This window comes from Juglans regia, chromosome 9 (assembly GCF_001411555.2).
Source record: "Juglans regia cultivar Chandler chromosome 9, Walnut 2.0, whole genome shotgun sequence".
Taxonomy (NCBI): Eukaryota; Viridiplantae; Streptophyta; class Magnoliopsida; order Fagales; family Juglandaceae; genus Juglans; species Juglans regia.
In genome coordinates, this window is record NC_049909.1 from 2,689,690 (window position 1) to 2,703,026 (window position 13,337).

The window sequence follows — 13,337 nt, forward strand, 5'->3', positions numbered from 1 at the left end:
GATCCTTCGAAAATTATATTTTACCTTTGTAAGTATTTTTCCAAAGAACTTTTGAGATTTAAATGTATTTTTACACTAACTCATATTTATTGTAAATTGGTTGGTTGTGGCAGACTGAGTCCGAGGAGTAAGGGGTCGGTTGGATTGGATGATGAAGTTGTTTGTGTGATTGGTTTATGCTGTGAGATTTGCTGGCTGTTTCGGGTTTCAATATGGGTGTTTTGAGTTTGACGTTGGTTATGGTGGATATTGATGATTTTAGAAAGTGATGATATATTTTGGGATTATGAGGGTTTTAAGTTTTGAGGAATTAAAATAGGCTATTGTATAAGCTTAGGCTTAAATATCGAAATACGTGATTGATTGTAAACTTACGAAAATTACATGATTATTCTTATAGGTAACGATTAATATTTGTTTGGCATTGTTGATAAAATTCTGAAAATCTAAGAAGTCCAGGTAAGCAGAGTTCCTATGCTAGATTTGCATAAAAATAAAATGGGTTGAGGTTGATTTTTGAAAATATACATGTTTTGTTATGAAAAAATATTTGAACTACCTCAGTTATTCGTTCTGCATTACTCATGAGATTATGTCTAAGAATAAAGTATTTTCTGGCATGATTAGTGTAGACATGAACTATTTTGCATTTTGCTTCTGAATTGTGCAAAAGAGAGCGAATATGAAAGTTTGTGCATACAATTATGTTTTGTGATCTGATTCTGTTATGTTCTAAAGATGTTCTGTACTCTGATATGATGTGATTTCTAAAAACTTTTGGCATGACATTCTGAATCGGAATGTGGTTTGTGGATGGTGATCTATTTGACCTACCACGGGTGCTAATAGTGGCTTCTGTTTGGGTTGGTACCAACTGTTCTGTTTCTGGTGCACCCACTTTGGAAACAAAGTGGTTTTTCTGATGGTCTTTCCTGTGTGCACACTCGGGGCTCCGAGAATAAATAAGGAGAAGATTCACATTTTATTTCTGCTCGGTTAGCTATCGGAGTTTGCACAACCCTACCACGGGTGTTAAACATGGCCTCTGATCTGATGTGATGTTTTGGTATGATGGTGGTCAGTTATGCTATGCCAAAGACTTTGAATAAGAATATTTTCTGAAACTTTCGTTCTGATATTTTTGATAATATATTCCGACTCTGCATTCTGAAAATAAAAAGTGTTTTGTTCTGCATTTTGAAATCTGTCAATGCTCATGTTTACATACTAGTATATCTTCTCTGCTTACTGAGTTGTTGATAACTCTCTCCCTTTATCTTCACAATATTTTCAAATGATTTTAGATTTTTCAGCTGAGGATCAAAACTATGAAGTATTGAGTGAAATGACTTAAGAATAGTGAATTAAGAATAGAAAGTTCTCGATGAGTATTGGTATTTTTTGTTAATTATATTGTTGAAATGTGAGTTTAAGTAACATGTAGAGAAGTTGACATTTTTTGGGTTACTGTATTTAGGATTTGATATATGAGTTTGTGTGATTATTTTAAATTTGAAGTGTTTATGTTTGATTTAGAGCTTTTGGAAGTATATTTGTAGTGTTGGAGTTGATTATCAGGTAACATGAGTTAACTCTACGGACTCTCGAGGTCGGGGCGTTACAAAATTGACTGAGAAATACTCAATCCCATTTACAAAATTATCATTGTAATCTTGTTTCTCAGGCCCTTATTTATACATCATCCAATTTTTCCACTCCATATTCTCTTACCAATCATATCACATATGATCGTTTATCATCATCTCATAGAGCATATGCATTATCCCTTTCACTCACCCATGAACCCAAGTCATATGAAGAGGCTGTGGCCTTTGATCATTGGAAAGCTGCCATGAGGTCTGAAATTGATGCCCTTGAAGCCAATAACACTTGGTCCATCACTACTTTACCTCTTGGAAAGAAAACCGTTGCCTGTAAATATGTATATAAGGTAAAGTTAAAATTCGATGGGACCATTGACAAGCATAAGGCTAGATTGGTAGCAACGGGGTACACTCAAAGAGAGGGTTTTGACTACCAAGAGACATTCAGTCCAGTGGCAAAACTGACCACAGTTAGACTCTTTCTTGCATTGGCAGCTGTTAATAATTGGCACTTGGCCCAACTTGATGTGCACAATGTCTTTTTGAATGTGGATCTTGATGAAGAAATATATATGGATTTGCCACTGGGTTATGTGGTTCAAGGGGAGTCTCAACAACAAGAAAGGCTGGTTTGCAGGTTACATAAGTCACTCTAGGGCTTGAAGCAAGCCTCTAGGCAGTGGAACTCAAAGTTCACTACTGCTTTGCTCTCCATTGGTTTTCACCAATCAAAATCTGATTACTCACTATTCACTAAGAATGATCAGCATGGCTTTACATCTCTTTTAGTATATGTTGACGACATAATTGTGGAGAGCAATAATTTAGTCACCATAAAAAATGTCAAAGAATTCCTGCACAGTCAGTTCAAGATTAAGGATCTCGGGGTCTTGAAGTTTTTCTTGGGGATAGAAGTTGCAAGAACAGCAGCTAGGATCCACATATGTCAGAGAAAGTATACATTGGAGATCTTAGAAGATGCTAGATGATATCTCGATCTTCTACTGAGGCAGAGTATCGAGCACTTGCTTACACTTGTTGTGAAGATGTTTGGTTAATTACACTTTAAAAGGACTTCAATGTACAACACAAATAGGCAGCACTGCTATATTGTGACAATTAAGCTGCTATTCATCTTACCAAGAACCCCATCTTTCACAAAAGAACAAAGCACATAGAGATAGATTGCCATTTTATTAGAGAAAGGGTAGCTGCTGGTGTGATTGTTCCAGTTCATGTTAGTTCTAAGTTTCAGTTGGCGGTTATCTTCACAAAGGCTTTGTCCATAGCACAGTTTCATTTTTTATTGTCCAAGATGGGCATTCTATTCAGAATGCCCATCTTGAGGGGGAGTCTCAACAAAGAAGGAATCAAGCCTCCACCAATGAAAAACTGCTCTGCACGTACTCTAAGAAAACAGAAGAATATCCCTCCAGTTCAACATAGTTTGTTAGGATCATTTATTTTTGTCCTTTTGTACATATAGCTTTTATTCTAGAACAATGTAGAATAGGTGTAGGTTGGTTATTCTTTCTATTTTTTGATTAGCTGAAATGGTATTTCTCGAAGGATATATGTACTAAGGTTGTGTACAGGTTCAACTACGGAATGAGAATCATAATTTTTCTCTCCAATCCTTCTTCATTTCCTTGTATTCTTTACCTTTAAGAACTAGTTCGTTCGGTTTACCAGTAGATTCTTATACCCCTGACTTTGAGCCTCCATCAACTTTTGCTCTTTCTTTGTATTATCCTACTAATAAACTATATTATTATGTCGAAACAGATAAAAATCATCAATAACAAACTAGGTGTGTAATGCCGGTCCTTGTGGTGGGATTTTAAGAATTAATTTTAGAAAATGAGACGGGATTTATTAAATCTTTTTAAAACTTTTATTTCCTCCTTAGGATATAAAAGATTTTATAGTTAAAACTTGGGACATCCATCTCTCCGCCTATTAAATTACATTAAGATCTGTGAATAAACTTTGTGTGTAAACCTAACACTCGCATTAGTAAAACATCGTGTATGTAATGATTTAAAGGAGACACAAACTATATCTAGGCCTATACTCCAAAAAAGACTAGTTAATAAAACAATTGGAATTCTATTAAAACCATTATAAAAAGCAAGAATTTTATATTCCCAAGCAATATGAAATCTTATACACCATACATCTTTATCACTAAGTAAGACATTCCACATAATGCTTGTGAATTAGAAGTTATTGCTCTTTATAATAATTGTAATGAAGTTTTCATTATATTATTAACTAGTCATTTTGAAGTATAGGTTCAGATGTGGCTTGAGGAGCCTCTCTTGACAGTGGTAAAAGCATATTGAGATGAGATAGTTTACCTTAATTTGGCCAGCACCATATAGATGTTCATTGTTGCAAAATTGTCTTAATTGAGACCAAATCCACTTAACTTATGACTTAAAAGCTTAATTTGGATTGCCCTTTACTTTCTTTTGTTGTTCTGCAGTTATGACTCTCGAGTGTACTTCTTTCACTTCTCCATCTGGGTCCTGAAATTTCAACCACTCTGACAAAAAGAGATTGCTGCATTTTCTTGCGTCCTTGGTATGCTCGGTATGATGGTGGGTGGTGGTATGGTGCTCTTTATGCGATGGGATGATCTGTAGTGCAGGCTAGATTTTAATGACTCCCATACTTTTTATTTGGTTTCAAATTTTCCCTTTTGGTTTGCTTGAATCTTTGAAAATGTAGTTGGTGAGTTCATTCGGTCTTCTTGGAAATACTCTCTCTGATTCTCATTTTCCTTTTTTGTTTTGATAGGTGATTCTCATTTTCTTTTTTAAGTTTAAACTCCATCATTTTCTAAGATGATTTCCTCATTCATTTGTTGATTTTAAGTAGTTTACTTGTGTTTTAATCTTGGGGGTTTTCTTGGAAATTATTTTGTTTTTTTGTTTTTGTTTTTGCTTCATGTGTGAAATTGTCAATAACAAAGATGAAGCTTGATTTTCTATAGCACTTATCTACGTGTCAGGTTGGCAAGAACATAGATCATTGGCAGATTTGAGAAGAAAGGGTTTCATTTCAAAGGTAATATATTTTTGCCCTCGGAACCATTCCTGGAAATTTGTAGTTGAAATTGGGAGTAACTTTATCTTCCTTAATTGCATGGAATTGTTAAATGCCGATGTTTGTTCTCTCTCTCTTGTAGCCGTTGACCTTGGTATTATGGTCTATAAGTACTTTGTTGATAAATTTTGGCTATCTTACATAGGCATTGACGGCATTAAAATAGTTTGAATTTTTGAAGAAAATGAACTTTTCCAACCTAGCTAGGTGGTTAGCTCATGTAAATGAGTTCAAAAACCCTGAATCGAATTAATAGAAACTGAAAATCGAAACATTCAGCAATGCTTTCGGAAAGAAGGGTCGTGGAAGGGCTTTAATATCACCATAAGAGCACACGGGGTGCTACCATGGGCCTGGGTCATGTTGGCCTGACGAATCACTCCATTCAAGGCTTAAACCCCTATGGTCCGATAGGGTTCATGCCAGCTTGTTAAGGACATGAACGCCCACCCGCTTATCTTGGGACAGTTGGGATATTCACTCTTTCAAAGTGAGTAAATAGCCTGAATGTTTCGGAGTTCAAATTTCAAATACCACGCGAACAGTTAGTCTAGGTGATCCTAAGAAGTCAAAAGCTCTATTTGAAGAACCTAGGTATGTTAATTAGGGTTGGGCAGCAGGACCTCGCCCCCCGCTGCCCAGCCCTGCCCCGCCCCCGCCCCAGCCAAATTAAAATGATATATATATATATAATAAAAAAAAAAAACCCTTTTCATTTACTTTAGTTAAGTTCCCCCCCTTCCCCCCCAGGCAATCCGAAACCCTTCTCGAACTCTCTTCTCTCTCAAACTCGTCACTCACTCTCTCTCTCTCTCTCTCTCACTCTCTCATGCTCTCTCAGTCTCTCTCGGTTGATCTCTTCTCTCTCACACATGACTGCACGAGCACCACCGGGACTCCATCGTTGTTTGAACTTCACATTCGCTGCCACTCCAAAGGTATGACATCTGAAACCCTAGATTTTATTTTTTGAGTTTTGGATTGGAGATTGGAGGAATGATGGGTTGAATCGGAGATGGAGGATGGGAATGATTGTGAAATTGTGTGATGTGGATTGATTTGTGCATGTGTTTGAAATTTATCTCTTCTCTCTGTTTTTTTTTTTTTTTTGTAGTTTGTATTTTACTATTTCTGGGTGTTCGGATTTGGAACACTAAATCAATTTTCAATCCGAAACCCTAAACTGAAATTTCTTCAATTTAGGGGTTTCAATCGAAACCGCTAAATCAATTTATTTAGGGGTTTCAATCCAAAACCCCTTAATTGTGTTGGCTTTGCACTGTGGTGTATTATTATGATTTTTTTATGTCGTATGTTGATTGATTTTATAATTTTTTATTGTGTTGTAGAATCAGGAATGTCTTGTCAAAGGGATTTCACCGATAGCTCTCCTACCCCTACCAGTACCCCTGCCCCTACTAGTACCCCTGCCCCTACTAGTACCTAATCCTACTCCAACCCCTGGGAGTGGGAGTACACATTGGCCCGCCCCCAAGCCCACACAAAGCAAGAAACTTGTTTCCGTAGTTTGGTCTCATTTTACCAAATTAATAGGTGGTGACCCCAATAACCCCCAAGCTAAATGTAATTATTGTAGGAAAATATATGGATGTAACTATAGGAAACATGGTACATCCCAGTTAAATGCCCATTTAGAGGAACAATGCAAGAATAGTCCAATATTAAGATCCTTACTGGATAAGAGTCAATCTAAACTAGAAATTGGACTAAAAAAAATGGTGGATGAGAGTAGTAGGGGTCCAACGTTGAAGGGGTATACAAAGTATAATGCTAATGAGTGTAAAAGGAAGTTAGCTTATATGGTTATCATAAACGAGCTACCTTTTTAGTTTGTGGATGGGAGAGGGTTTCAAGAATTTCTAAAGAATTGGAACTTAAATTTATGCTTCCTTCTCCCCACACTGTGGCAAAGGATATTAAAAAGATGTAATAGAAATGTAAAGATGTTTTGAGGGGACAATTGGCGGGTTGGTAGTTTGCCTCACTAATGATACTTGGACTTCTATCAAAAATTTCAATTACATGTCTTTGACTGTTCATTTTATTGATTCTAATTGGATTCTTCATAAAAATATTATTAAGTTTTGTTAAATAACTAATCACAAGGGTGAGACGATTGGGAAGGTCTTAGAGGCCTCAATAAAGGAGTGGGGGTTGGCACGGGTTTTGACAGTTTCGATTGATAATACCGATGTCGCCTTGGGATATCTGAAAACTTATCTTGGAGAGGCAAATAAGACATTCTTGGGTGGTGAATATTTGCATGTTAGATGTTCTGTACATATCTTGAATCTAATTGTGACTGAGGGGTTGAAAGATGTTGATGACTCGGTTGCACGAGTTAGACTGGATGTGAAATTTGTGAGGTCTTCTCCTTTTAGATTGTTGAAATTCAAGATTGCTGTGAAGACTGTGGGTATAAAATCAAAGAAGGGTCTTTGTATTGATGTTCCTACCAAATGGAACTCAACTTTCTTGATGTTGGAGGCTGCCTAAGAATATAAGGCAGCCTTTAAATTATTGGGTAATGAAGACATTCAATATGTCAAATACTTTGATGAGCATGGGGATTAGGAAAGCCTAATGATGATGATTGGAAGGTAGTTTATACTTTTGTTGATTTTCTCGGGCTTTTTTACGATGTCACATTGAAGTTATTTGCTTCTTTGTACCCTACATCCCATGAATTTTGTCAAAAAATATGTAGGGTAAAAGAAGAATTAGACGACATGTGTTGGGTTTTCAATCTAAGGATGATGGTGATAACATTGACCATGAGGGCCAAATATGACAAGTATAGGGGAGATTTGACTAGACTAAATATTTTGTTATATGTGGCTGTTATTCGTGATCCCCGTCTGAAAATTTAAGGCATGTTATATGGTTTGGGACTTGCGCACGATTAGGCATGAACTAATCTTATTGGTGAGATGGCTCGAGATACCCTGGCTAAATTATATGATGAGTTTAATGCAATTAAGGGTGGTACTCAATCTACTACACCTACCCCAACACCTCCTCTAGACATCGGGGCAACAAAGAAGCATAGATTAGCATGGACTAAGGCCCTTGCACATAATCCCACACTAGTCCATCTTAGCACCATTGCCTCGGAGTTAGCCTTTAGTACCGAATGGTGCATATTGGATCTTTTCCGTAGTTCATTGTCTTCTACAACTATGGAGGCATTGATATGCACACAGAGTTGGACGATGAAAAATGATATTTATGTTCCAGATGTTTTAGATTTTAAGGAGACCGACGAAGAGGGTGGTGATCAGTCTGGATTTGGACCATCTGGTAATTGTTGTTTTTATTTTATTATTTTGATTTATTTATATTCATTTTGATTTCATCAATATTAATTTTAGTATTGATTATTGTAGCAACACATGAGATGACTCAGACGATGTCTACCTCTACTGCAATATGAATATATGCTCAAATCTCAAAAGCCTACCCATTCGGGCTGTCCCAAATGTCACAGTCAAAGACCCAAACAACTCGCCTCTATCTTTAGATTTTTAATTTCTTAGAATATTGAAATTTGAATCAATTGTATGTATTATGTATTTGATTTGTAATTTTATAATGTTGGTACGATGTCCCTTGGACACTTATTTGTTTGTAATTTTGTAATTGTTTAGACTTTCCATTTTATTTTTGTAACAACTTAGTTATTATTATTATTTATTACTTTGTTAGGTAGTAGACTTGTAGTCTGTAGAAGTACTTCATTAGAATCTAAATTAGTAAATTTGTATAATGTATATATTATTTTTATTCATGTAACTTTTTTTCTTTTTTAATCAAGTTTTTAATTTTTTTTTTAAACTGCTAATTTTATGGGCCCAAAATGGCTCAGAAGCTGTTTTTGGGCCATTTTAGGCCCATTTCTGCAAAAATGGCCTAGTAGGGGGGACGGATGCCCCCCCTCCCACCCGCACCCTGTTATCCTAGACGGGGTATCCCGCCCCAACACTCTAAGGCTGGGGGACGGGGTGAAATCTCAAGCCCCCCGCCCATGCGGGGGCGGGGTTGGGGCTACCCTTCCCCGTAAGGGGCGGGTAGCACCCCTAATGCTGATAAAAGCTCTCGAATAATTTGGCTCTAAGAAGATTCCTATCATTATTGACTTAGGCATCGAAGGGGCCCCATCAAACCCCCAAGCCACCTTACTCTCTCTGATTCTCATTTTCCTTTATTGTTTTAATAGGTGATTCTCATTTTATTTCTTAAGTTTAAACTTCATCATTTTCTAAGATGATTTCCTCATTCATTTGTTGATTTTAAGTAGTTTTCTTGTGTTTTAATCTTGGGGGTTTTCTTGGAAATTGTTTTGTTTTTTGTTTTTGCTTTATGTGTGCAATTGTCAGTAACAAAGATGGAGCTTGATTTTCTATTGCACTTATCTACGTATCAGGTTGGCAAGAACATTGATCATTGGCAGATTTGAGAAGAAAGGGTTTCATTTCAAAGGTAATATATTTTTGCCCTCGGAACCATTCCTGGAAATTTGTAGTTGAAATTGGGAGTAACTTTATCTTCCTTAATTGCATGGAATTGTAAAATGTCGATGTTTGTTCTCTCTCTCTTGTGGCCGTTGATCTTGGTATTATGATCTATAAGTACTTTGTTGATAAATTATGGCTATCTTACATAGGCACTGACAGCATTAAAAAAGTTTGAATTTTTTAAGAAAATGAATTTTTCCAACCTAGCTAGGTAGTTAGCTCATGTAAATGAGTTCGAAAACCCTAAATCGAATTAATAGAAACTGAAAATCAGGTCAGAATTTAGAACATTCAGCTACGCTTTCGGAAAGAAGGGTCGTGGAAGGGCTTTAATACCACCATAGGGCTCGCGGGTTGCTACTATGGGCTTGGGTCATGGTGGCCTGACGAATCACTCCATTTAAGGCTCAAACCCCTCTGGCCCGATAGAGTTCATGCCAGTTTGTTAAGGACATGAACACCCACTCGCTTATCTTGGGACAATTGGGATATTCACTCATTCAAAGTGAGTAACTAGCTCGAATGTTCCAGAGTTCAAATTTCAAATACAACGCGAAACAGTTAGTCCTGGTGATCCTAAGAAGTTAATAGCTCTATTTAAAGAACCCAGGTATGCTAATGAAAGCTCTTGAATAATTTGGCTCTAAGAAGATTCCTATCATTACTGATTTAGGCATCAGAGATGCCCCATCAAACCCCCCAAGCCACCTTACTCTTTGGTTGTAGGAGATCAGGACTACATAGTAGTGAATCACGTCCTTAATAGGTTGAAATCGTGTTATATTTTCATTTCTTCCTGCACCACCCGAAAGGTAGGGACTCTCGCCTGACTCTATACTCTAGCTCTCTCGAGTGCAACTCAAAAACCCAATGTCCTAACCTCTTTTTCCTTTCGTCATCTAAGACTCTCTACCTCTATTGATGTCAGTCTCTCTCTCACCCCATCTCGACTCTCTCTCTCTCTCTCTCTCAGATTGTTAGTATCGAATTCTCAATGCCATTGCGTCAACTCCTTTTGCAAGGTGAGCAATCATCGACTCCCTCTCTCTCTCTCTCATATATCTATGGTTTGCTGAGTAGGTTGTGGGCTGGCCATTTGCAACTGGGTTTTATGCTTTAATCATCTCGCACAGTTTTTGTGATTTGGACCAATGATAGGAAGAAAAAAATTGTGTGTTTTGTTAATCAGATAAGAGTCGAGATGGGGTGAGTACATTGCATACTTCGTGGGTTAGGGTCAGTCTTGGTTAGAGAATGATCTGCTTTTAAAAGTTAGATTCACGTACTTCACCATCCATTCCAAATCGTCACACTTACATTTTCTTTCTGTTAGTGTATATGTGAGTATGTGAATTGTGTGTATGAATAAGATTCTCATATTTGCTAAGTGAGGCTCTTGTATTGCCTTGAACGTTTATATAAAGGCCACATTAGGCTACATTGAAATGTGCACAACAATGTATAGAATACAATTCTAACATGGTATCAGAGCCATGTCATTGTGCCACATGGTTGCCATGTTAGTAGACTACCACATCAACATTCTTCCACTGCCTCTGTTTTCTCCAGTTTGGCCCTTTCACCGTTATCCAAGTACAGCTCACTGCTGTAAGACATTCGCAATCGCAACAATGACTACTACGTTTGTAGTCTGCCACATAGCAGCCATGTTTGCTTCATCCTTCTCAGCATTCTTTTGATGGCTATGTCTTCTCCGGCTAAGCCTTATGTAACACCCCACTCTCCACAATTAGTAATAAAGTCACTTTTAAAAATTCTCAAGAGTTTGAGTGTTACTACTTACCGTGACCTAAAACTTTTTTTCTTAAAGAAACACCATATACAAAGATTCCATATAATAAATTAAATCATTCTTTATAAAAATACTGAAATCATAAATGAGTATGTGTTGAAGCAATTATTAAAATTTTCCAAACTTTGTCACTATCAAAATCATGAGTTAAAATCTCTATATATGATCTAGGTCTCTTTCATACCTCCCTGGACCAAGTTTCATCCTGCATCTCTTCTTTCATAAATATTCTGATCTAGGGTGGTTTAATAACATAAAAAAACTAAATTGATGGGAACCAAGGTGGGCCTACTCTTAAAGATCCTTTACAAGTTCCAAATGGGTCAATTACAAGATCAAGGGTCAAGAAGATCAAGGAAGCAATGCAAGTATTGGTGCAATCTACTTGGGATGAAACTAGCAAGGGCCTAACACTCAAGATAGGCTTGAAAGAATGAGAACTAGTTTTGATCCACTTGATTCAAGCTGTGGAAGACATGACTTGGAGATAAGGCCTATTGTTATTGGAGGCTTCCAATTTGGTTAAATGATTTATTTTATTAGTTTAGAATAAGTGGGCTTGAAGATGCTTGGCCCACATGTCTTATTTCTTATGAACTAGGGTTTTCGGGAAGGCCTTGTATTTTGGCCAATGGCTTATTTGGAAAGTTACTTATTAGGAACTAGGGTTTCAAGAGGTTACTGTAGCCGCGGCACTGTTCATCCAGGGCCATTTTGGATAAAAGAGGCTTTATTTTGACTAAGATTTTAATTAGGTTTGGTTTAAATACTCTTTTAGCCTCATTTGAAGTTTTAGACAATACTGAATTTTATTTGTGAGTTGAGTTTACTCCTCTTGTTCTTGATTGAACTTTTGAACTTATCAAAGGTAAATCATAACCTTTATGGCGTTCCTCCTTGTAATCTAAGTTTTTGAGACAAGTTTTTCAACGGGTCTAGATTTTAATATAATCTAGGTTCTTGAAACAAGTTCTCATCGGGTCTAAATTCTCCATCCATTGACTTGATTTTGGCTTTCTTGGGGAGTTTTCAAATTGATTGTGGGTTCAAGGGATTCCATTCTCGCAGGTTCATATCATTTGGCATCAGAGCCAGGTTTCCAATCAGGTCTGATTCTATCTTTTATTCTTGCATATTTAATTCTAGGGCTTCATTGTTCTAGGATTGATTACAAAAAAATAAAAATGAAAAAAATAGAGGTGGCTGCCGAATTTCTTCACTATTGTTAGGGCTGCTGAATTTCATTGTTCTAGGATTTTTGGTGGCTGAAATCTCTTGTTCTAGGGGCTATCGTATATCACTTGTCCTAGGGCTTTTGAGTTATTGTTAGGGTTTTCTCAATTGCTTATTCTTGATTGTGATCAAATTAGTTGGTGAAAAGACAAGAAAAAAAATCGTCCAGAAAAAAAAAACCCAAAATTTTTTCTTCAGCCTTATCATCAAAGGGGCTGCATACATTATTCTAGTTGGTATCTTGTCTTATAGTTACTATTTCATTCGTATAATTTCCTTGATTCAGGTGTAGTTTTTATTCCTTCCTTATTTCTCTTGTTCTTGTTTCTTGGACCTAATTACTAGTTGGGATAAAATAATATTGCATTGTCTTGATTGAGTTCAATTTGTTCTTAAAGAACTTGAGTGAGAAAACTCTTGAGGTAAAAGGCAAGAGAGTGTGAGACTATTATTGGATAAAAAGCCAATTAAGAGTGAAACACGAGTAGAGTGCCATTATTTGAGTGTAAACACGTAAGGAGGTGTGTGAGGTTTTTTTTTTTTTTTACCACTAACATTCTTGTGTGCAGCACCTTACAATGTCTCATCGGAGTAGCTCATCACCAAGGGAGAGAGCAGATAACTCATCATTTGTATTGCAAGTCATGCAACAACAGTTTGAGTGGTTGAACTTTGTCTTAGGTGAGGTGAGAGACAGGATGGATCATCAAGAAGCAACGATTAGAAATCTGCAAAGTGGGAGAGATACGAGGCGACATGAGCATAGAGTTGAAAATGAGTATGAGAATGAAGGAGATGATGAGGATGAGGAAACTTAGCATCTGAAGTTGGGTTGGGTAGACATAGAAGAATTAGGTATGAAAGAGGACTTGAAGGGAATCTAAGAGATCGGGATGGTGTAGATAGAGACCTTGGGAGCATCAAAATGAAAATATCATCTTTCTAAAGTAGAACTGACCCTGAGGTTTATCTAGAGTAGGAGAAAAAAAAATAGAGTTGATGTTTGATTGCCATAATTACTCTGAGCAGAAGAAAGTGAAG